The following is a 21634-nucleotide window of genomic DNA, read 5'->3' as shown; positions in this document are numbered from 1 at the left end:
TACAATTTATGAAACCTGATATCTTTGTCCCAGCTTAAGATGAATTGATTCTCCATTGGTGTTTCTTTATATCTATCTCTTAATAAAAGACTTTGTTCAATTTATAAAGTTCTTTAAACAACTGTTAGTTATCACTTTAAGAAGTTAAACATTGGCTTACAAGAGAAAGGAAATCTATTAAAACCATACATTTGATTTTCTCTAATTTTTAGAAGCCCACATTTTGTCCGTTGAAAGTGTCCCCAAAACAGCAGGGATTTGGTCTAGGTTCTGCTGCTCACTGCACAGAAAGCCAATGACTGAGATGACAAGTATTACCAAGGAAGAAGAAAGAAGGCTTTAATTGGGTACTGCAGCCAAGGAGACAGGAGCTCAGCCTCAAATCCCTCTCCTTGACTGTCTAAAATTAGGTTTTCATATAGCAGGGAAGAAATGTAACAATGTGTTAGAAGACAGGGACTAGAGAGGGGCAAGGAAACAATCATGATGAATGAGGGGTCTGGCATCTCATAGTCTGGATGCCCTGATCTGGTGAGTTTCAGTTCTTTGATTTTTTTTTTTTTTTTGAGAGGCTTGAACATCAATTACTGTGGAAGGAATGCAGATAAAACAAATATAAGTGTCAAGCTTTAAGACCAGAAGTATCAATATCTATGTTTTTCCAAAAACAACTGTCTATGGTACTATAGGGTCGGTTTCAAGACAATGAATTTCAAGAGAATGAATATTTGATGCTTTTGGAGGCAAAATTAACTTATTCAGAATACTATTCCCTAGAATATAAAGAGATGTGTTATTCAACTAAAGAATAGTTTGTGTTCTTACTCATAGTGGGAGTTGAACAATGAGAACACATGGACACATGGCGGGGAACATCACACACGGGGGCCTGTCGGGGGTGGGGGCTGGGGGAGGAATAGCATTAGGAGAAATACCTAATGTAAATGATGAGTTGATGGGTGCAGCAAACCAACACGGCACATGTATACCTATATAACATACCTGCACGTTGTACACATGTACCCCAGAACTTAAAGTATAATTTAAAAAATAAATAAAATCAAATAATAATTGCCTTTCAAAAAAGAAAAAGACATATTGAAAAGCTACCCTGTATTTTAACAGGCACATATTTTTAAAATAAATTTTATTGCATAAAATAAAGAATAGTTTGTTGGGTGAAAGGAAATTTATTTTATTTTATTTTGTTATGTTATGTTATTTTATTTTATTTTTAAATTTTACTTTAAGTTCCAGGATACAAGTGCAGAACGTGCAGGTTTATCACATAGCTATACATGAGCCATGGTGGTTTGCTGCACCCATCAGCCTGTCATCTAGCTTTTAAGCCCCACATGCATTAAATATTTGTCCTAACGCTCTCCTTCTCTTCACTCCACACCCCCCGACTGGCCCCAATGTGAGTTGTTCCCATTTCTGTGTCCATATGTTCTCATTGTTCGACCCCCACTTATGAGTAAGAACATGCGGTGTTTGGTTTTCTGTTCCTGTGTTAGTTTGCTGAGGATGATGGCTTCCAGCTTCATCCAAGGACAGATGATGGAAGGGACCTATTTAGTGTCATTCTTTTCTCCCCTTTTTTTGTCTGTTACCAGTGTGTAGTTATTGGGATGGTATGGACATGCTGTATGACTGAGAATGCTGTAAGACAGGGGTCCCCAAACCATGGGCCATGGACCGGTACCTATCCATGGCCTGTTAGGAGCCAGGCTGCACAGCAAGAGGTGAGCAGTGGCAAGCAAGCATATACCCCCTGAACTTCGCCTCCTGTCAGATCAGCAGCATCATTAGATTCTCACAGGAGAATCTTTGAACTGCTCATTCAAAGGATCTAGATTGTGCACTCTTTATGAGAAATCTAACTAATGCCTGATTATCTGAGGTGGAATAGTTTCATCCTGAAACCATTATCCATCCACTCACCCCCACCTTCCAGCCATGGAAAATTGTCTTCTACGAAACCGGTCCCTGGTGCCAAAAAGGTTGAGGACCCCTGTTGTAGGAGAAGGAGATAAGCAGACGTATTTCCTTGTTTCCAATTGAGCGTTCAACCTTCCCAGAGAGCTGACAAAATAGAAAAGAGGCAGACCTCCCTAGCAACATCACATGAGTACAAATTTTAAATTTAGGAGTACTTTATTCTGTTGTCTCTATCTATACAGGTTAATATTTAACTTTTTAATAACTATATTAGCAGGAACAACTTAGTTATACAACAAATCTCTTAAACTAATATTGCTTGTTATAATTTAAAGAGCAGCTTTATATTCTCTTATTTCATGAATAAGGCTGAAAGGAAATATTACTCTGATTTTAGTGATGAGAAATTTATACTCAGAGATTTAGCCTTTTCACCCAGCTAATAAAGGGTAATGCCAGAACTTGAACAATGTCTTCTGAATGCGATCCATTTGCTTTTCTTTCACCTCTGGTTTTTAAGATTTTTAAAAATCAACTCTTCACTGTAATAGAAAATCTTCACATTTTAATTTTTAAAATCTGATTACACAACGTAGTATTTTCTTTTTCTGCAGAGTGCATTCAGGATAGAAGGTTAAGTGTTCTTTATATTTCCTTCTGTGCTGTTTTAATATTTTTTTCAATAGGTTCCCATTGTTAAGTACTTATATTCACTCTCTCTGCAGTATAAACAATAAAATAACAATAGAAATATTTCAGATTTGTAAATAGTCTTTCTCTCTCAAAATACCACCACATTTGTTATTTTTTCTTTAGTTTGTTATCCTGTCTCACAGTTAAAGTGACTGAGTCACAAGCAAATAGCGTTGGCGAAGGTCTTATGGCTAGTTTTTGTACAGCACAAATCTCAGGTTCCTGATTTTAGGCTAGAGTTCTTTGGACAGCAAAAGTTATTTATTTGTTTTTCTTTTAACTATCCCCTCTTTCAGTCTTAGCTTAATTTTTCTGAGGCTAATGCGACTTTATAATAATGTATTTCAGGTATGCTTAACCATTTATCATTACATGTTACAAAATGACCTGATGACATGAAAAGTGCACGTGTACCTTTTAGGAAGTTTTATTTTCAGCTCCAGAAAAACTTACCAATTTGGAAAGGTCTAATTCACCATGCCACATTGAAATACTGAAATAAAACATTGTGATTTATAACACCATATTGTTATAAATCTAAAAATGGGTGACTTAGTTTAATCGTATTTTGTAGTTTCAAATGCAACATATATGTATAACATGAAATTATTAAATGTTACTGTTGGTAGAAGTCAATGCAGCTTAGAACTAAAAAAAGACATGTCTTAATGTCTTTTATAAAATCTGAAATCTTCACTTTCAGCAATGAACTTTCACATCCTAATTGAAATATAAACAGAAAAGATGTGTGTTTTCTTTCCCAGCTCTTTTCCATTTGCATGATTATAGATCCTGACAGACACAAAATGTTTACGTATTCAGTGACACCTCTTTTAATTAAAACACTGTACAGTATGAGGGTATAATACCAGACCTCTCATTATTACCCAAAGGAATGTACTTGACATAAAAAATAGTTGGTTAAAAAGTGATTACCTCAGAAAGGGTAGCTTGATTATATGAGCATTTGCTTGACTCTGGAGAATACTTTGCAAGCCCAAGGGCAACATTTACAAGTATAACCACAGGTCACAGCAACTTTCTCTGTACCAATTTGCACTATAAAATTAGTATCCAAATGAGTCTTTGCTCACTTCATGTGGATTACTTGGAAAATAGTGTCTTGTTAGATTTAAAAAAAAAAAAAAAAGTTGTGATTGTTTAAAAAAGTAACATCACATTAGGAAAATTCAAGATATTGTTTAGAATTTACTAAGCGTCAAGCTAGTGAAGAGGATCAAAGAAGGATCATCATAGGCTAGACATGGTGGCTCACACCAGTAATCGCAACACTTTGGGAGTCTGAAGGTGGGAGGATCGCTTGAGCCCAGGAGTTTAGAACAGCCTGGGCAATATAGGGCGACTCCTTCTCTACAAAAATTAAAAAATTACCAGGGCGTGGTGGCATGCTCCTGTGTCCCAAGTACTGGGGAGTCTAAGGTGGGAGTGTCACTTGAGCTCAGGTGGTTGAGGCTGCAGTGAGCAGTGATTGTGCCACTGTACTCCAACCTGGGTGACAGAATTGCCCTTGTCTCAAAAAAAGAAAAAAAGAAAGGCAAAGCAAAAGGGATCATCGTGTTTGGCAGCATGGCTTGGTGGAGAGCGCAGCCTAGAATCCTGATTCTGCCAGTTCTTGTTATGTGACTTGGGGTCATTTATTGAATGTCACCAGGGCTCAGCTTCCTCATTTGTAAAATAAGTATCTAATACCTTTCTTACATGGCTTTAATGAAAATTAGCAATAAGATAAAGTTCGTAGTGCACCACCTCATAGTGCAACCACTCGTAGGCACTGAATAAAGTTAGTTCTGATGATTATTCTGCCTTTCGAAAACATCAGATGCAAAAAAAAATGATGCAACAGGAAAATATTCAGGTTCCGCATCTAAAAATTAAGACATAGTGATACCTACCTTACTGAGATGTGATATGGTGAAGTACCTAACACAGTGCTGGACCTCATAAGCTTCCAATGATTGTCCGTTACTTTCAAATTTTCAATGAATTGTAAAGACAAAATGCAAATGAAGTTGAAAGGCATTGTCAACCATAGTGTCATGCAGATGCTACTTAATATAACTTGAAAATGCATTGAAGTTTTAATAAATTTGCCCTCTTAGGAAAATAGCTAAGGAAAAATGCATAATTACCTGATCTTGACTTATTTTCGTTATTTACGAAAGCATTACAGTAACGTTAAGAGATGTATAGCTCAAGTAAGCAAAGAAAGCTTTCTTTTCTTTTTGATTTTGCACTTGGGGAATTTCTTCTTGATCTTCTTCTTCAAAAGGAGCAGAGAATTCATTTACGTGTACCTGAGGTCCTGATTATTATGAAAAAAAAGAAGAAGAAAAAACTGAACAAATCTGCATACTTTAGTAAAACAAAATAATTCAATTAAGCTTGTTCAGGGTATCTTAGTGTTTTAGCAAAGTTGAAAAGGACACTTGACTCTTGTTAAGGGGAGCTCTGCAGACACTTATGTCTGGGGGAATGTTACTCAGTTTGCAGCGTGATAATAAGCTCTAAACCAGGGAATTGTATCAGTTGCATAGACAATGAATCCAGTCTGGAAGATAAATTGTTCACTGAGGGTAAAGTGGCTGAATTTCTGATATAAGTGGCCGTATAATCATGAGAGCTTTACCTCTAATAAAAACATAGCTGTTGGTTCTTAAAAACAGTCACCTCACCTTTCATGAGCAATTTGACTTTTAGGCTTAATGCATTAGTCTCTTCAGTGACAAATTTTTGCCTGTGCTAACAACTAGTTGGCAGAATTTTGACAGTGAACAGAAGCTGTCAGACAAAACCATAATATTTCCTCCAGTAGCTGATCTGTTCAATTTTAAGCATCGAAAGTTTAGGTAAAACATGGAGAGAACTTGTTTTATGGTTTCTGGGATCTTTTTTTTATATTGCTTGATAAGCTCTAAATAAACTAGTATCTACATGTAAGATGTACTTTACAAATGAAACTACCTGAAATGGTGATTGCCAGCATTTGAGAGTTGGGGGATTGGGGAGATGTTTGTCAAAGGACACAAAATTTTAATTAGATACAAAAAATAAGTTCAAGAAATCTATTGTGCATCATGGTGCCTATAGTTAATAACAATATACTTGAAAACTGCTGGTGACAGATTTTAAGTGTTCTCACCACACAAAAAAATGGTAAGTATGTGAGCTAATATATGTTAAAACAGCTTGATTTAGCCATTTCATAATGTATATATACAGAAAAATCATATAGTACACCATAAGTATATACAACTTTTGTTTGTTTGTTTGTTTGTTTGTTTGTTTTGAGACAGAGTCTCACTCTGTTGCCCAGGCTGGAGTACAGTGGCGTGATCTCGACTCACTGCAACCTCCGCCTCCCAGGTTCAAGCAGTTCTCCTGCCTCAGCCTCCCGAGTAGCTGGGATTACAGGCACCCGCCACCATGCCCGGCTAATTTTTGTATTTTTAGTAGAGATGACGTTTCACCATGTTGGCCAAGCTGGTCTCGAATTCCTGACCTCAGGTGATCCTCCTGCCTCGGCCTCCCAAAGTGCTGGGATTACAGGTGTGAGCCACCATGCCCAGCCTACAACTTTTACTTGTCAATTAAAAAATAAATTTAACAAAAGAAAAAATAAAATTAACAGGCATTTTGCAAAGCCTTTATATTGGGTTTATTTCACATTTGCATCAGTTCTTTATTCTCAATTTTACAGTAGGAGAAAACTTTTTATAAACCTGGAAAAATAATTTTTTCTATAATAGGAAAGCTTTAAGAATGTTAAAATGTAAACGGATGACTGATTAATTGTATATCTGTCTCAGCAAGTTATCCATGATTTATTTATTTTTATGAATTGTAGATAAATCTCACCATTACCTATCCATGATTTACTTAGATATTTATATGTTAATTATCTTGAGAAATATATAAAAGTTCTTGTTAAAGAAAAATCATCAATTTTGTGTTAAGTGACAATGAGTGCAAAGTATAGAGACTATTAGAAATTGATAACCTTTGTGGTGCGCCATAAATGGGATTAGAAGTGCCAGTGGTGTGGTTGTGACTGTTTCGCAAGTGGTCAGGGTTTGCTCATTGAGAGGGTAGAATATGGAGCCCACATTAAATGTGGTAAGGGATTTTGTCAAGCAAATATCCAGGGGAATAATTTTCCTGGCAGAGGAAATAATTAAGAGTTATATAAAAACATTACAAGTATGTTCAAGGAATCGTAAGGTGTTCAGTGTGGCTAAAGCAACTTGAACTAAGGGGCAGTGATAGGAGAGGAAATGACAGGGAAGATGACGGTGGCAAGGGAGATATTTGGAAAGACCTTATAAGAAGCTACAATGGCCTGATTCTGAGTAAAACATGGAGACATGGCAGGCCTTTGCTTACAGGCGTGAAATAATTTTACTTGGGTTTCTTTTTCTTTTTCTTTTTCTTTTTTTTTTTTTTTTTTTTTTGAGACTGACTGTCACTCTTGTTGCCCAGGCTGGAGTGCAGTGGCACAGTTTGGTTCACTGCAACCTCCACCTCCCAGGTTCAATTGATTCTCCTGCCTCAGCCTCCCAAGTAGCTGGGACTACAGGCGTGTGCCACCATGCCCAGCTAATTTTGTATTTTTAGTAGAGATGAGGTTTCTCCATGTTGGTCAGGCTGATCTCTCACTCCTGAGCTCAGGTGATCCACCTGCCTCGGCCTCCCAAAGTGCCGGAATTACAGGCATGAGCCACCACGCCTGGCCTTTTACTTGGGTTTTAATAGGATTGCTGTGGCTGCTGTTGAGAATAGTACATATGGGGTAATGATGCAAGCAGAGGCCTATTGTAGTACTCCTCAGGAGAGAATGGTGGCTTGCACAAGGATGGAAGCAATGAAGGTGGTGAAAAGTAGTCAGATTCTATATTTATTAGGAAACACCTAGTATGATGTCTTAATATACCAAAATGTGAAATGTAAGAAAAATAGAGATGTCAAGATGACAAGAAGATTTTTGGCATTGACAACTGAAAGAATAGTTGCTATCAACTGTGATTGGTAAGAATGCACATGGATCAGGAGTTCAGTTTTAGACATCTTAATATTAAGATGTCAATTAGACATCTATGTGGAGATGCTGAATGGCAGTTGGATATAGGAAGTTGGAGTTCAGGAGAGTGGTCCTGGCTGGAGATACAAACTTGGTAGTTGACAGCATATGGTTGTTAAAGACATGAGACTGGTTATCAGCAAAGAAATGAGTGTGTAGATACAAAAGGGAGGAAACCGTAGAGAACTCCAACTTTTGGAGATCTAGGAGAAGGGGAAAAACTAGTCAAGGGGACTCAGGAATGGCTGTAAAAGTAAGAGGAAAACCTGAGTGTGTGGTATCCAGGGAAGTCAGATGAAGAAAGTTATCAAGGAGGGGAAGGGATCAACTGGGTTAAATGCTGTTGATAGCATCAGGTAAGATGAGGAGGAAATTGATCATTGATAAGGTAGTTTACTGACTCGTGAGAAGCAACATCAATATCCAAATGAAAGAAGACACTTTAATGCTATTAATAATAGACAGCTTAAGACTGGGGGTCACAATCTTATGGCCCACTGCCCACATGTAGACAAAGATGGGCTTTGAGAGGCAGTGTTTAGGAAAACAATAATTGATTGTGAAGGCTATTGGGAGACATATACTCTCCTATTAGCCATAGACCCATCATGTCATATTATTTTATATTTGAGGGTGTTTACATGTTTATTATTTTCTTTTTGTTGTTGCTGTTTTTGATACTGGGTCCCACTCTGTCGCCCAGGCTGTAGTGCAGTGGTGCGATCAGGGCTCACTGTAGGTTCAACCTCCCAGGCTGAAGTAATCCTCCTACCTCACCCTTCCGAGTAGCTGGGACTACAAGCATGAGCCACCACACCCGGCCCATATTTGTGATTTTTGCTTGGCTCCTGAAAGAACATGGCTGCTTTGAATGTGTGACCCCCGGTTATTAAGTGTGTTTTTGCTTTGGCACAGGAAAAAAATAAAACTGATGTAATTTTGATAGCACAGTTATTTTCATTATTATATAGATGTATAAAAGACTTGGATTTCTAGCTCAGGATAATTGAATTTTTCATCTAAATTCATGTTCCTCTTCAAGGCCAGACACACTTTCTCTCTTATATAAGGGCATTGAATGATAGACTTTTTGTTAGAACTCTTGGTTTGCTATTTGGTCTTTCCTAATCTCTGTTCACAAAAGAAAGATCTGAACACAGAGGTTAAAAGTCTTGCACGGCAAATGGCTAGCTGTGATATGACCAAGACTCTTAACTTCTCATTCAGCCCTGAAGATTATATTGGTCTTCTGATGTGAAATTTACTGTTCTTTCTTTTATGCTATCTAGCCACTTGTTCAGTTAACTTATTCATTAATCACCCAATATATATGAGGCATTCTATATTTATGCCAGTAATACATGTAAATTGCAGCCATTTTTAAAACCAGGAAATGCACTTAAATTGTGTGTTTAAATTTATCAGAATCACATATGGTGCTTTTTACCACAGATAGTAGTTTTTAAGATTATATTTATCCATATTACCTCCGTAATTATTTATGACCAGGTTAGCTTAAGTGGCGAAAAGCCATATTAATGCTCCACTTTGGTTTTGAGATAACTGCTGGTATTCAATCCATTATTCTTATCCATTAGAATTCCTCTTTTGTCCAGAAATTATTCAACCCTTAGAATCAAGTCTCTGTACTTTCTCATTTATGTTTCCCTCACTCCAAGTCTAAGTAGATACCATGTCTGCATCCTTTCCTGCCACACTATGGTTGTAGATAATATGTCTATTTAGATATAAATTGCAAGAGTAAGAGGGTTAATTGTATAAAATTATCATAGAGTTGTAATTGAAAATCTCTTTTAAAAAATAAAAAGAAAATCACTTCTAATTACATAGTCATGTTGGCCTCTTGTCATTGCTGTAGCATAATTGTTTATTTTGTGTTTTTGCCCAGGTGCTTAATTCAGCCACTGCCAGCCTTACAAAAATAGATAACTGTACTAATAAATCAGCTTCTGACTAAGACTAGGTAATTTTCTTTATTGCTAGGCCCAAACTATTTTCAATATGTTAAAGAAAGAAACACCCCAAACCACATTGACTTATAACTGTATCTATGCAGAATTTTGTTTCGATGGCAATGTATAAGGGGCAAAGATTTCTCTCTTGCCTTCTCCTTAGCCATGAGTGGATTGAGTCAATGAGCACATGTTAAGCATTTGTAGTGAATATCCAGATTTCCTAGTGCTTCAGAAATAGCAGGAACAGTCAGTCTCACTCACCACTCAAATAGACCTGGAATTTATCTTCTCCTTTTTCTCATTTCTCCATGCCATAATTTATAATGTCATCACCCTTTCTCCTACATATGATCTAAAAAACTGGCAGCTAAACCTAATTCCATCCTAATTCATTTTCGGCCAGCATAGTTTGTTTCCTTTATTAAAAATTTGAATGTAATGCGTGGGGCAGGGTGAGTGTTGTGGGTTCTGCTTTAAATTTGCATGATTTCTGAGGCCTTCAAAAGCATTTGGATTTTTAAACCTTCCTTAGACAGTTGTAATCCAGTCTCCTAATTGTTTTCTCCTTCAAGTTGTAAATCCTCCCTGTCCAGATAACCCTCCACCCTTTCCCCAGATTCAGCAATCTAAGAAAACAGTTCTGATCATATAACCCTCCTTTGTAAATCCTATTTGCTTCTCTGTTGCATGAGGGGTAAGATCCAAACTCTAACATGGCAGATGAGAAGTTTCATCACACGGTTCCAGTCTACTTTTCCCAGTCCCTTCACTTCCACTTTTTGTTAACATCCTGCCTCCACAACATACCCCAAGAGCTGTAGCAGAGCAAGTTATACCTAGTCCCTTTAGCCCGAGTGGTCTTTTGGGTCCCTTTCTTTGGCCTGTGCTTTTCTCTGCCTGTACTCACTTTGACTTTCTCCCTTACCTGGAAAATACTTACTCTTCTACTAAGCCCCAACGTATATAATAATTCCTAGGTGAAGAGTTTCCTGAGTCTCTTGGGGAAGTTGATTGTTTTTCTGGGCTACCAATCACACTTTGCACATCTCTTCGTTGTAACACTTACCATAATGTGTTTCAAGATTTACGTGTCCCTGCTTCACTTTGCCGTACAGGAAGCTCTGTGATAAGCATGGTTAGACCAAATTCATTTTTGTATTAACAACACCCAGTAGTGTCTGGCACATAACAGGTGCATAAGGGATGTTTCTTGAATAGGTGAAAGAGGAATCTCCCTATTTCTCCCTACTTATATTCTGTGGGCAGCTGCTATCCCCTTGCTGTCTATCTGATCCTCAATCACTTCCTCTTGTCCACTCAAACTTCCTCATGGTATTTTGCTTATTCATCTTACATCTTCACCCTCTGGTTTTTGAGATGGTGATAAAGAAAGGGGCCAGGGCTCAGGGATCTGTGATTGATACTTCTAGACATCGCAGTTTGGTTTGGTGCCACCATCAGTGACAGCAGCTGCTATCATTTTTCTCAGTTTCCAGGATTCTTCCAATATCTCAGGGCATAGCCTAATTCTAGAGCTATCTCTGATGATTTGAGGTATATGGTATGTGTAATTCAGTACCTCATATCTGCATTTATTATTCTATATAAGCCTTCCATAAGGGCATTTTTGTCTGTTTAAAATGTAACAATAAATCAAATACATTGAATTTTCTGTATATCCGAATGCATTGTAAAACTATTTTTAATGGCGTTCGAGATAAAATTCAGACTGAACATATAGTATACTAATGACATCATGTTAATATGCCTGTAATAAGCATGAACAGAGTATCAGTTGTGAATAGATAACCATAATAAAAGTCAGTAGGTTTGTTCTTAAGAGTGAGGTGTCACAAATTCTGCTATTTGGCAAGATAAGGACTATGAAACTGGCAAAATTAGCCTTCCGGAGTTTAAATTAACCTATAATAATTTCACTGCTTAGGAATATTAAGGTAACTTAACACTTTTGTTAAAGTGTAAATACAAGACAAGAAAGAGTAATGGCAGCCTGTTTTACTTTTTATATTGTCTTCTTTAATGTATTTCCGCTTCTCCTTCCTGCCTATGCCATGCATATTATATTCTTTTTACCGTGAAAATAGAGCATATAACTTTATGAATAAGGAAACGTAAGCTCAGGGAATCAAAATGCCTTGCTCAAAGACATACAACTAGTTAGTAACAAGGCTGGGACTAAAATTCAGATCCCTTCACTCAAACACTAAGGACCTTAACATTATCATATGCTGTTCCCCTTCATTTGACATTTTTTTCTAATCTTCAGAGTGTGTGCTGTTTTATTTACTGCAAAGAAGAGATGCTGTGTTTCTCTATAAAGTGATTACAAATTTGTGGAGCTACAGACATCATAGTTGTTCCTACAAATAACTTAAAAGCAAAATATTGAAGTATGCCTCATCTTCACTGCCAATGAAACTATGACCAAATAGTAATTACTGAATAACAAAACAGTCATATAGCAACCAATCCAATTGTTTAATGCTGTTATCTAAAGGCAAACATTTTAAAAAGCAGTGGGTTAATACGATTTTCAAAAATTTGACTCATCAAGCTGTAAATCTCAATAGTCAACAGTTTGAGGATTACATCAAAAACTAGGCAGGCATTAATGAGATTACCAAATGATATCTTATCCTTAAATGCCCCGGTTTAAAATTAGCAAGAATGGCCGGGCGCGGTGGCTCACGCCTGTAATCCCAGCACTTTGGGAGGCCGAGGCGGGCGGATCACAAGGTCAGGAGATCGAGACCACGGTGAAACTCCGTCTCTACTAAAAATACAAAAAATTAGCCGGGCGCGGTTGGGGGCGCCTGTAGTCCCAGCTACTCGGGAGGCTGAGGCAGGAGAATGGCGTGAACCCGGGAGGCGGAGCTTGCAGTGAGCCGAGATCGCGCCACTGCACTCCAGCCTGGGCGACAGAGCGAGACTCCGTCTCAAAAAAAAAAAAAAAAAAAAAAAAAAAAAAAAAAAAAAAAAAATTAGCAAGAATGCGCTTGCTGTCTAATTTCTGAGAAGTAAAAACAGCTTTGGCTGTTTACTCTAAGTTTAGGACAAAACTCAATTGAATGAAAGCAAGAAGTGGAGTAGAAATTTTAGTGTTTTAAAAGCTGACAGCTCTAACCTGAACCACAGTATTTATGTTATTAAAATAGTCTTGGAATCCTAGGTCAGGCAATTCCATCTTTCTGAACTGCCCTCTACACACTTCTCCACCAGCAATACTCGCACTTCTTTCAAAGCAAAGGCTCTCAAACTGACCCAAAGCAGGAAAGTTTCCTTGACCAATCCATATCACATTTTAATGATTTCTGGACAGTATTCACACCTCTTTCTAGCTCTGTATCTTTTGATGGATATCTTCGGGAAGTAATTTTAGCAAGTGACAATTTTAAAAAGCTGGAGGGTTCTTTCGTTTTATTTTGGTTTGGTTTGGTTTTGAGACAGGATCTCGCCCAAGCTGGAGTGCAGTGGCACGAGCTCAAGCAATCCTCCCGCCTCAGCCTTCCCAGTAGCTGGGACTACAGGCGCACACCGGCTAAATTTTGTTGTTGTTTATAGTAGGGACAAGGTCTCACTACGTTGGCCTTACTGGTCTCCAACTCCTGAGCTCAACAGATCATCCCGCTGTGCCCTCCCAAAGTTCTGGGATTACAGGCATGAACCACCGTGCCCAGCCCCAAACTCGAGATTTTTATAGAGCATTTTATGTTGCTTTGATGAAAGATATGCAACACATATCAAATGATAAAACTGCATTACTACTTTTTAAGTATTTAAATAGCAGCTGAATTTAGTTAATTTGTTAATTCAGTAAATATCATTGAGTGTCTACTAGTTTTGAAGTTCTGTGTGAGGTTTTGTATATACATATATGCACACAGAATATATATACACACACACAGAATATATACACACAGTATGTATATATATGCTGTAGGCATATATATACACAGTATGTATATATACTGTGTGTATATATAGTATGTATATATACTGTGTGTATATATAGTATGTATATATACTGTGTGTATATATAGTATGTATATATACAGTATATATGTGTATATATATATATACAGTGTGTATATATACAGTGTATATATATACACACAGTGAGCAAGATTTGTTCCCATTCCTCAAGAAACTCACAGTACATTGACAGTCTTACGTTTTGTAAATATTTAATAACTAACTCGACAGTGCTATGACTGACAGGTTATTTGTTATTTTACCTCCCTCCCCATTCAATCATTGAATGAAGAATTGAATAAGGAAAAAATGAAGAAGAACCAAGTTCCATCACACTGGTTCCTATCTTAGCTATGTTTTTAATTATTCAAGAAAAGTTTGTCTTGTCCTTGCCGAAATTGTATATTCAACAAAGATTTATACTTGTGGTTTCCTAAGTGCTCTGGAAGTCTACAATAATGCAGTATCTTAAAAAAAAAAAAAAAAAAAAAAAAAAAAAAAAAAGGCTACCTGATAAGTCCCCTACTGCCTGCTGTTGCACAAAATGATTCATTAGAAAAAAATAATAATTTGGAATCAGAAATTATAGGTTATTTTTCTGGATCTACCACTTAACCTTTTATACCACTGGATTAGTCCATTTTCATTGTGCTGATAAAGACATACCTGAGACTGCGCAATTTATAAAAGAAAGAGGTTTATTGGACTTACAGTCCCACATGGCTGATGAGGCCTCACAATCATGGTGGAAGGCAAGGAGGAGAAAGTCACGCCTTGTGTGGATGGCAGCAGGCAAAAAGAGAGCTTGTGCAGGGCAACTCCTGTTGTTGTTGTTGTTGTTTTCTTTTTTTTAGGTTTCAATATTTTATTCGAGTCTAAGTGATGTTAATTACAGCATTTGAAGGGGAGGCTCTAGTTCCACAGAAAATGGAAGACTCTAAAATGTACCCATTAGACTGCTAAAAAACAAATTGAGTGGTGAGAATATAACAGAAGTCCAATTTAGATTCTGAGTGTTGTCACCATGTGATTACAATCACACAGACGTTTCCAAGCTTATAGCTGGAGCTCCTGGAAGCTATTTCATACTCTGGTGCAAGGGTTCAAAAACGCAACACAGGAAGAAATAAGTCCTGAATTATTGGCTTCATCACATCCACCCTCTCCACCCCAAAATGGCACAAAAGAGTGACCACACCCTGCAGACCTTTTGGTGTAAAAGAGATAATGATGAACTGGACTGGGAACAGGTCATGAAGATCTGTCTAAAAACAGCGAGGCTCTCATCAATTAGGGTTAGGAAGCCAAAGTTCGATTCTCAGGAAATCACAATTTCATTCATTTACTCAACATGAATTTACAAAGTTCCTACATATTATCAGCTTTCACTCGCAGCCATTTCTAGACAAAAAAAGAAACCTGGCATCTCAAAGTCGCTGCCAAGTTCCCCCAAGTCTACCACTGAAAGGGCCTTTTTTGGAAATGGTTTCTTCTGTACCTCTGAAAGACTAACATCTTAAAGCTGAATCATCTTTATCCTGGAGGTCTAACATATTTAGCAATACTTGCATCCGACATACAACATTAAAAGATACACTAAATTCTGAAGGTAGCTATGCTGCAAAATAGTTTAAAATCAAACAATTGTACAGTATTCATTTATGCTTGAAATTCCAGTCCCAGGCCAAGCTTGTGGCCACCAGCATTGACGTCCTGGCCATCCAGAAGAGCTGACAGTGTCAGCTGGATACCTGGCTTTAGGACCTGAGTGTATCCTAAACCTATCAGGCTGGAGTTGTTCACTTTAGCAAGAAGCAGGCGTCAGGGTCAATCTAATACTTGGCTGCTATTCCGAAGCGCCTGTTACTGTTTCCTGCTGTCCAGGTGAGACTCACAGCAGTCTCCAACTTCTTATTCACCTTCTGGTAAATGAGGCCGCCAAACTCTGTCCTGTCATTCACATCAGCCTGAAGCTGGAATTCATCAGTCTTGTAGCCAACTGCAAAGGTGCTCTGGGTCACTTGGGACTTTGCAGTCTCAAAATTTATCTGGTAGCTGGCCAGTCAGCCCTTGTAACCCAGCACCAGAGCACCCCGGATAGAAGGCCCAGCAATGTCGAAATCCATGTCGTAGTCCAGGTTAATGTGCTCCTGCTTGTACCCTGTCTTGATTTTAGCATTTTTTCCCCCCAGTGTTGGGTGAGAAGGCTGAATGGAAGGTCGGCTTCAGTCCACATGCAAGCTGCTCTTCCACGGTAATCTCGGTGCCTAGTGTATTGTCGGTGTTCCATTTCTCAGTAAACGTCAGGCCCTACTCAGTTCATCTGTACTTGGTTTCCAGACTGCCCGGCATTTTGGTGGTCTCAGTGTTGGCTGAGCCTGAGTTTGTAAATACCTATCCATTCTCATATTTTGTTTTCAAATCAAGCTTTATTAAACCAAATCCATAGCCCTTGGTGAAGACATCCCTGGCAGATTTGCCAAGATCAGCAAACTTGGGAGGCACAGCCATCTTATGCTCAGAGGTGGTGGCTGCAGGCTAGGCGGCTATGGCTGGCGCTGCGGCGTGGAGGAAGGGAGCAGAACGGAGCCAGCGGCAGGGCCCAACTCCCATTTTTAAAACCATCAGATCTCGTGAGACCCATTGACTGTGGCGAGAACAGCACGGGAAAGATCCACCACCGGCATTCAGTCATCTCCCACCAGTTCCCTGCAACAACACGTGGGAATTATGGAAGCTACAAGATGAGATTTGGGTGGGGATACAGAGCCAAACCATATAAACCACCAATAAAGCCAGTTTAATAAAATGAAGAATATATGTGTATGTGAAAAATACCATATGTTATAATCTGCAGGCAAAAAGTATCATAGAAAATTGCTCATATTTATAGAGATATTTATTATATATGTAGACTGTTATTGCATTATTAGCATGTAACGTTACATTTGAAGTATTTATTGAGTTTAATCTGGAAAATCATCCCAATTTCTTACTGCATACTTCATACGAAAATTCCTTTTCAGTTTTTTTACTACAAAATATACATGTGGATATCTGTAAGTCAATGATGTTCTTCAACCTTAGGATTATTATAGTATTCTTTTCAAATCAGGGGAGACTTTAAAATAAAGTGAAATCCATGTGGCATGACTGTCCTAATTTTTACTTTACCTTATTAAAACCGTTTTAATAGATTTTTACTCATTAGAATCATATCCCTCTGGAGATTTTCACTTTTTAAATAAATATTCTGCTAGGTTTTAATTTCAACACCTAGATATTTATTCATTTTTATTAGTTTAATCTCTTTAAGAATATGTGTGAACTTTTGTCATAATGTTCTTTGCTTCATTTTGTAAACATTATTTTGGTACTGTTACTTTAATCAATTTAAAGATACTTCTTTTTATCTACTTAGTGATTCTTAAAAGTTCCTAGAGTAATACCAGAGCTATTTGTTGTGACTGTTGACTCTTTGCTATAGCAAATTTTGAACTCTGAGCTAATCTTCAGAGATAATTTATCTGTAGGAATCCTCTTCTGCCTGGATTGAACATTCCTCCTAGATAAGTTTTGAGATTACTTCTGCTAAGGCAACCCGGGAGTATTACCTTCTGGGGACCACTTTTTACTTTTTTACTTTAGGTATCCGTGGATCATGTGAATAGTATACATTGAGACCATAACCTGTTAAAATGAAAATCTGCATTTATAAATTCCTTTTTCCCCCCATCCAGACTAACATAGGCATAGTTCCTTGGAATCTCACTGTTCTGATGGCATTTTTAAAAATCCAACGTATGTATGCTTCTTCAAAGTCTTGGCTTTGTTCAGGGGATCTCATTTCCAAATTCCCACTTCAAGTGAACCTAAGACCTTAGCCTTGTGCCTTGCATTCTTTCCTTGCAATTGAATCACAGGCCCCTTGGCCTTCTCTGCATTGATTATTCTAGTTATCCATTCTTCCATTCTTTTTTCAAGATTTTTAGTTTCTTTGCCCTGGGTACGTAGTTCCTCCTTTAGCTCTGAGAAGTTTGATCGACTGAAGCCTTCTCCTCTCAACTCGTCAAAGTCATTCTCCGTCCAGCTTTGATCCGTTGCTGGCAATGAGCTGCATTCCTTTGGAGGGGGAGATGCGTTCTGATTTTTTGAATTTCCAGCTTTTCTGCCCTGCTTTTTCCCCATCTTTGTGGTTTTATCTGCCTTTGGTCTTTGATGCTGGTGACGTACTGATGGGGTTTTGGTGTGGGTGTCCTTTCTGTTTGTTAGTTTTCCTTCTAACAGTCAGGACCCTCAGCTGTAGGTCTGTTGGAGATTGCTTGAGGTCCACTCCAGACCCTGTTTGCCTGGGTATCAGCAGCAGAGGCTGCAGAAGATAGAATATTGCTGAACAGCGAGTGCTCCTGTCTGCTTCTTGCTCTGGAAACTTTGTCTCAGGGGTGTACCTCTCCAGGTGAGGTGTGAGGTATCGTATCGGTCTGCACCTAGTGGGGGGTGTCTCCCAGTTAGGCTACTCAGGGGTCAGGGACCCACTTGAGCAGGCAGTCTGTCCACTCTCAGATCTCAACCTCCGTGCTGGGAGATCCACTGCTCTCTTCAAAGCTCTCAGACAGCTGTCAGACTCTACCCAGAGGTGGAGTCTACAGAGACAGGCAGGCCTCCTTGAGCTGTGGTGGGCTCCCCCCAGTTGGAGCTTCCCGGAGGCTTTGTTTACCTACTTAAGCCTCAGCAATGGCAGGCGCCCCTCCCCCAGCCTCGCTGCTGCCTTGCAGTTAGATCTCAGACTGCTGTGCTAGCAATGAGGGAGGCTCCGTGGCAGTGGGACCCTCCGGGCCAGGTGTGGGATATAATGTCCTGGTGTGCTGTTTACTAAGATCCTTGGTAAAGTGCAGTATTAGGGTGGGAGTTACCCGATTTTCCAGGTGTTGTGTGTCTCAGTTTCCCTTGGTTAGGAAAAGGGATTCCCTTCCCCCTTGCCCTTCCCAAGTGAGGTGATGCCTCACCCTGCTTCAGCTCTCACTGGTCGGGCTGCACCAGCTGACCAGCACCGATTGTCCGGCACTCCCCAGTGAGATGAACCCGGTACCTCAGTTGAAAATGCAGAAATCACCCGTCTTCTGTGTCGCTCACGCTGGCAGCTGGAGGCTGGAGCTGTTCCTATTCGGCAGGCCATCTTGTTCCTGACCCCCACAGGCCCCTTGGTTTGAGGAACTGTTAGTCCTCCCTCAACCTGCACACCCGCTACCACAACATCATTGCTAGGGCAGCCTTGATGTCAGGACTTTTTTGTGTTGTTCCTCTAAGGATTGCTTTCCTTTTCTTATGATCTAAGTAATACATGTAAAGGAGTGTTGCTATATTTTCTTCAGCAATTTTATGGGTTTTGTAGCAGGAGAGTTTTCTGGTTATCTGTTTTTCCATATTAACAGAAATGGAAATCTACTAGGTTTTACATGCTTAAAGTTTAATTTGTCAGGCCTGGTGTGGTGGCTCATGCTTGTAATACCAGCACTTTGGGGGGCTGAGGCGGGTGGATCACAAGGTCAGGGGTTCGAGACCAGCCTGATCAACATGGTGAAACCCCGTCTCTACTAAAATACAAAAATTAGCCAGTTGTGGTGGCGCATGCCTGTAATCCCAGATACTCAGGAGGTTAAGGAAGGAGAATTGCTTGAGCCTGGCAGGTGGAGGTTGCAGTGAGCTGCGATCGCACCACTGCACTATAGCCTGGGTGACGGAATGAAACTCCGTCTCAAAATAAATAAATAAATATAAATAAATAAAAAGAAGTTTGATTTGTGACATTCAGGGAAAACCACACTCAAACCCTATTTTTCCCCTGGAAGCTTTGCATTCTTCAAAGAACATTGCCATATTCCAACTGAAATGGAGATTTTGCTGAGATTTTTGTTTGTTTTGCTTATATCTGGACTTAACTTTTAAATACAACTTTCTTGTCTTCTTTCCTATCTTCCAAACTCATGGAATTACCGTTTCGGAGGGAAAAGGTATGCTTTATAAAACTAGCAGAAATCCACATCTAGCTTGAAATCTACTTCATAGGAAACTTAAATTAATTCAGAATAAAACTAAGCCAAATGCTAAGTTAAATGCTAGTATGGAAAATTGTCTTTTTAAAATGCATCTTTTTTTAAAGAGCTTGAAATGTCTGGTAGAGACGCATAATTCTTTCACGGAAGGGTTTCATGAAGCACAGATGTTTTTCAGCCTCCCACAGGGATATATACCACCACAGTGAGGACAACAGATGCCTCTTCCCTCACTTTCATATCTGGCTTCATTCCTTATGAATCTATTTCTTTTAGTGATTAGCTCAGAGAAGCTTATTTCAGCACAGTTAACCTCAGCCCCTTCTTGAAAGTAGATTTTATGGAATGAGGTAAGGAAGAAATAGAACAACTCATTTAAAAATTCTGGCAGTTTCAACTGCCAATTTTGGGGGGATACCATTTTAAATTTTACCCACTAAAATAGTAAATATCTAAGAATTCAAAGTAGTTTAGAGAAATAAAGTTAACAAAGATTTAAATTAATTGAATTAGAAATGTGCTGTCTATTAAATTATGTATGAATCAACCATTTTAAAATTCATTCTTTATGTATGTCATTGATACTATGTCAGTGTCAAGATGTAGCAACTGAGCCATATTTATGTGTATATAAGTTTTCTTATGCTGCTGTAACAGGGTATCACAAATTAGTGGCTGAGAACAACACAAATCTATCATTTTATATTTCTGAAGGTTAAAGGCCCAACAGACCTCAGTGGACTAAAATCATGGTGGCAACAGGTTTGCATTTCCTCTGGAGCCTCCAAGGGAGAAGCCATTTCCTTGCCTTTTCCACCTTCCTTGGCTCATGTCTCTTCCTATATCCTCAAAGAGACTCCGCATTTCTCTCAACCTTCTTCACCTCATGTCTCCCTTTGACTAGATCTGGGAAATGTCCTTTTTTAAGCACTCATGTGATTAGATTGGGCCCACCTGCCTAACCCAGGTCATTGAGTCTCTCCATCTCAAGGACCTTAACCTTAATCACATCTGCCAAGGTCACTTTTGCTATGTGAGATAGCATCATCACAGGTTCTGGAATTGGAGCTCAGATATCTTTGGGGGCCATCATTCTGTCTTATCATGTTGTATGTAATTAAAACCTTGCTCTCAGCTGTCTAAAGATTTGCCTGAGCAAATGAATTGTTCAATTCAATGTATTCAATCAATTCACTCACTAATATCATCATGACAAAAAATTAACTGAAATGTTTTAGATAGAGCCAGGCCAAAAATGAAAATTGTCTCCCACAAAAGGAATGATTTAGCATTGTCTTTTTTGAAATGGAGTCTCCCTCTGTCACCCAGGCTGGAGTGCAGTGGCGTGATCTCAAGTCACTGCAATCTCTGCCTCCCGGGTTCAAAGGATTCTCCTGCCTCAGCCTCCCAAGCTGGTATTACAGGTGCCTATCACCATGTCCAGCTAGTTTTTGTATTTTTAGTAGAAATGGGGTTTCACCATGTTGTCCAGGCTGGTCTGGAACTCCTGACCTCAAGTGATCCACCTGCCTCAGTCTCCCAAAGTGCTGGGATTAGAGGCATGAGCCACTACACTCAACCCAAGCATATTCCTTCTTAATCAAATGCCATTAAATTGGGTTATATTATTAAACTTAATGAGTGTCTACTGCTTACCTTATGTCTAGATGACAATGGGCAGGTGCTTATTTATTTTAAATCTACTCATTACTTATCTAAAAGCTTTATAATTTCTCAGGTTAGGATTTTTTAAAGTTTAATTTATATTACAAATTATTCATACTACCCACTATGAAGATTTTACATAGTATGATGGAAAAATGCTTCATACATAATTTACCTGTACTAAATATTAGGAATTTGAATAAAATGAATATTTATTC

General features: G+C 38.7%; 1 protein-coding gene and 1 pseudogene across 4 annotated transcripts in view; one reads left to right on the top strand and one right to left on the bottom strand.

The window, feature by feature from the left end:
* LOC105487992 (protocadherin 11 X-linked) overlaps nt 1–21634 on the top strand; it is a 789315-nt gene that overhangs the window by 175339 nt on the left and 592342 nt on the right. The gene's annotated exons all lie outside the window — the stretch shown is intronic.
* On the bottom strand, nt 15293–16209 carry LOC105487990 (non-selective voltage-gated ion channel VDAC1 pseudogene; annotated as a pseudogene).

Source organism: Macaca nemestrina, chromosome X (assembly GCF_043159975.1).
Source record: "Macaca nemestrina isolate mMacNem1 chromosome X, mMacNem.hap1, whole genome shotgun sequence".
Lineage (NCBI taxonomy): Eukaryota > Metazoa > Chordata > Mammalia > Primates > Cercopithecidae > Macaca > Macaca nemestrina.
The sequence above is the reverse complement of the archived record's forward strand: the minus strand, read 5'-3'. Positions and strand labels throughout refer to the sequence as shown.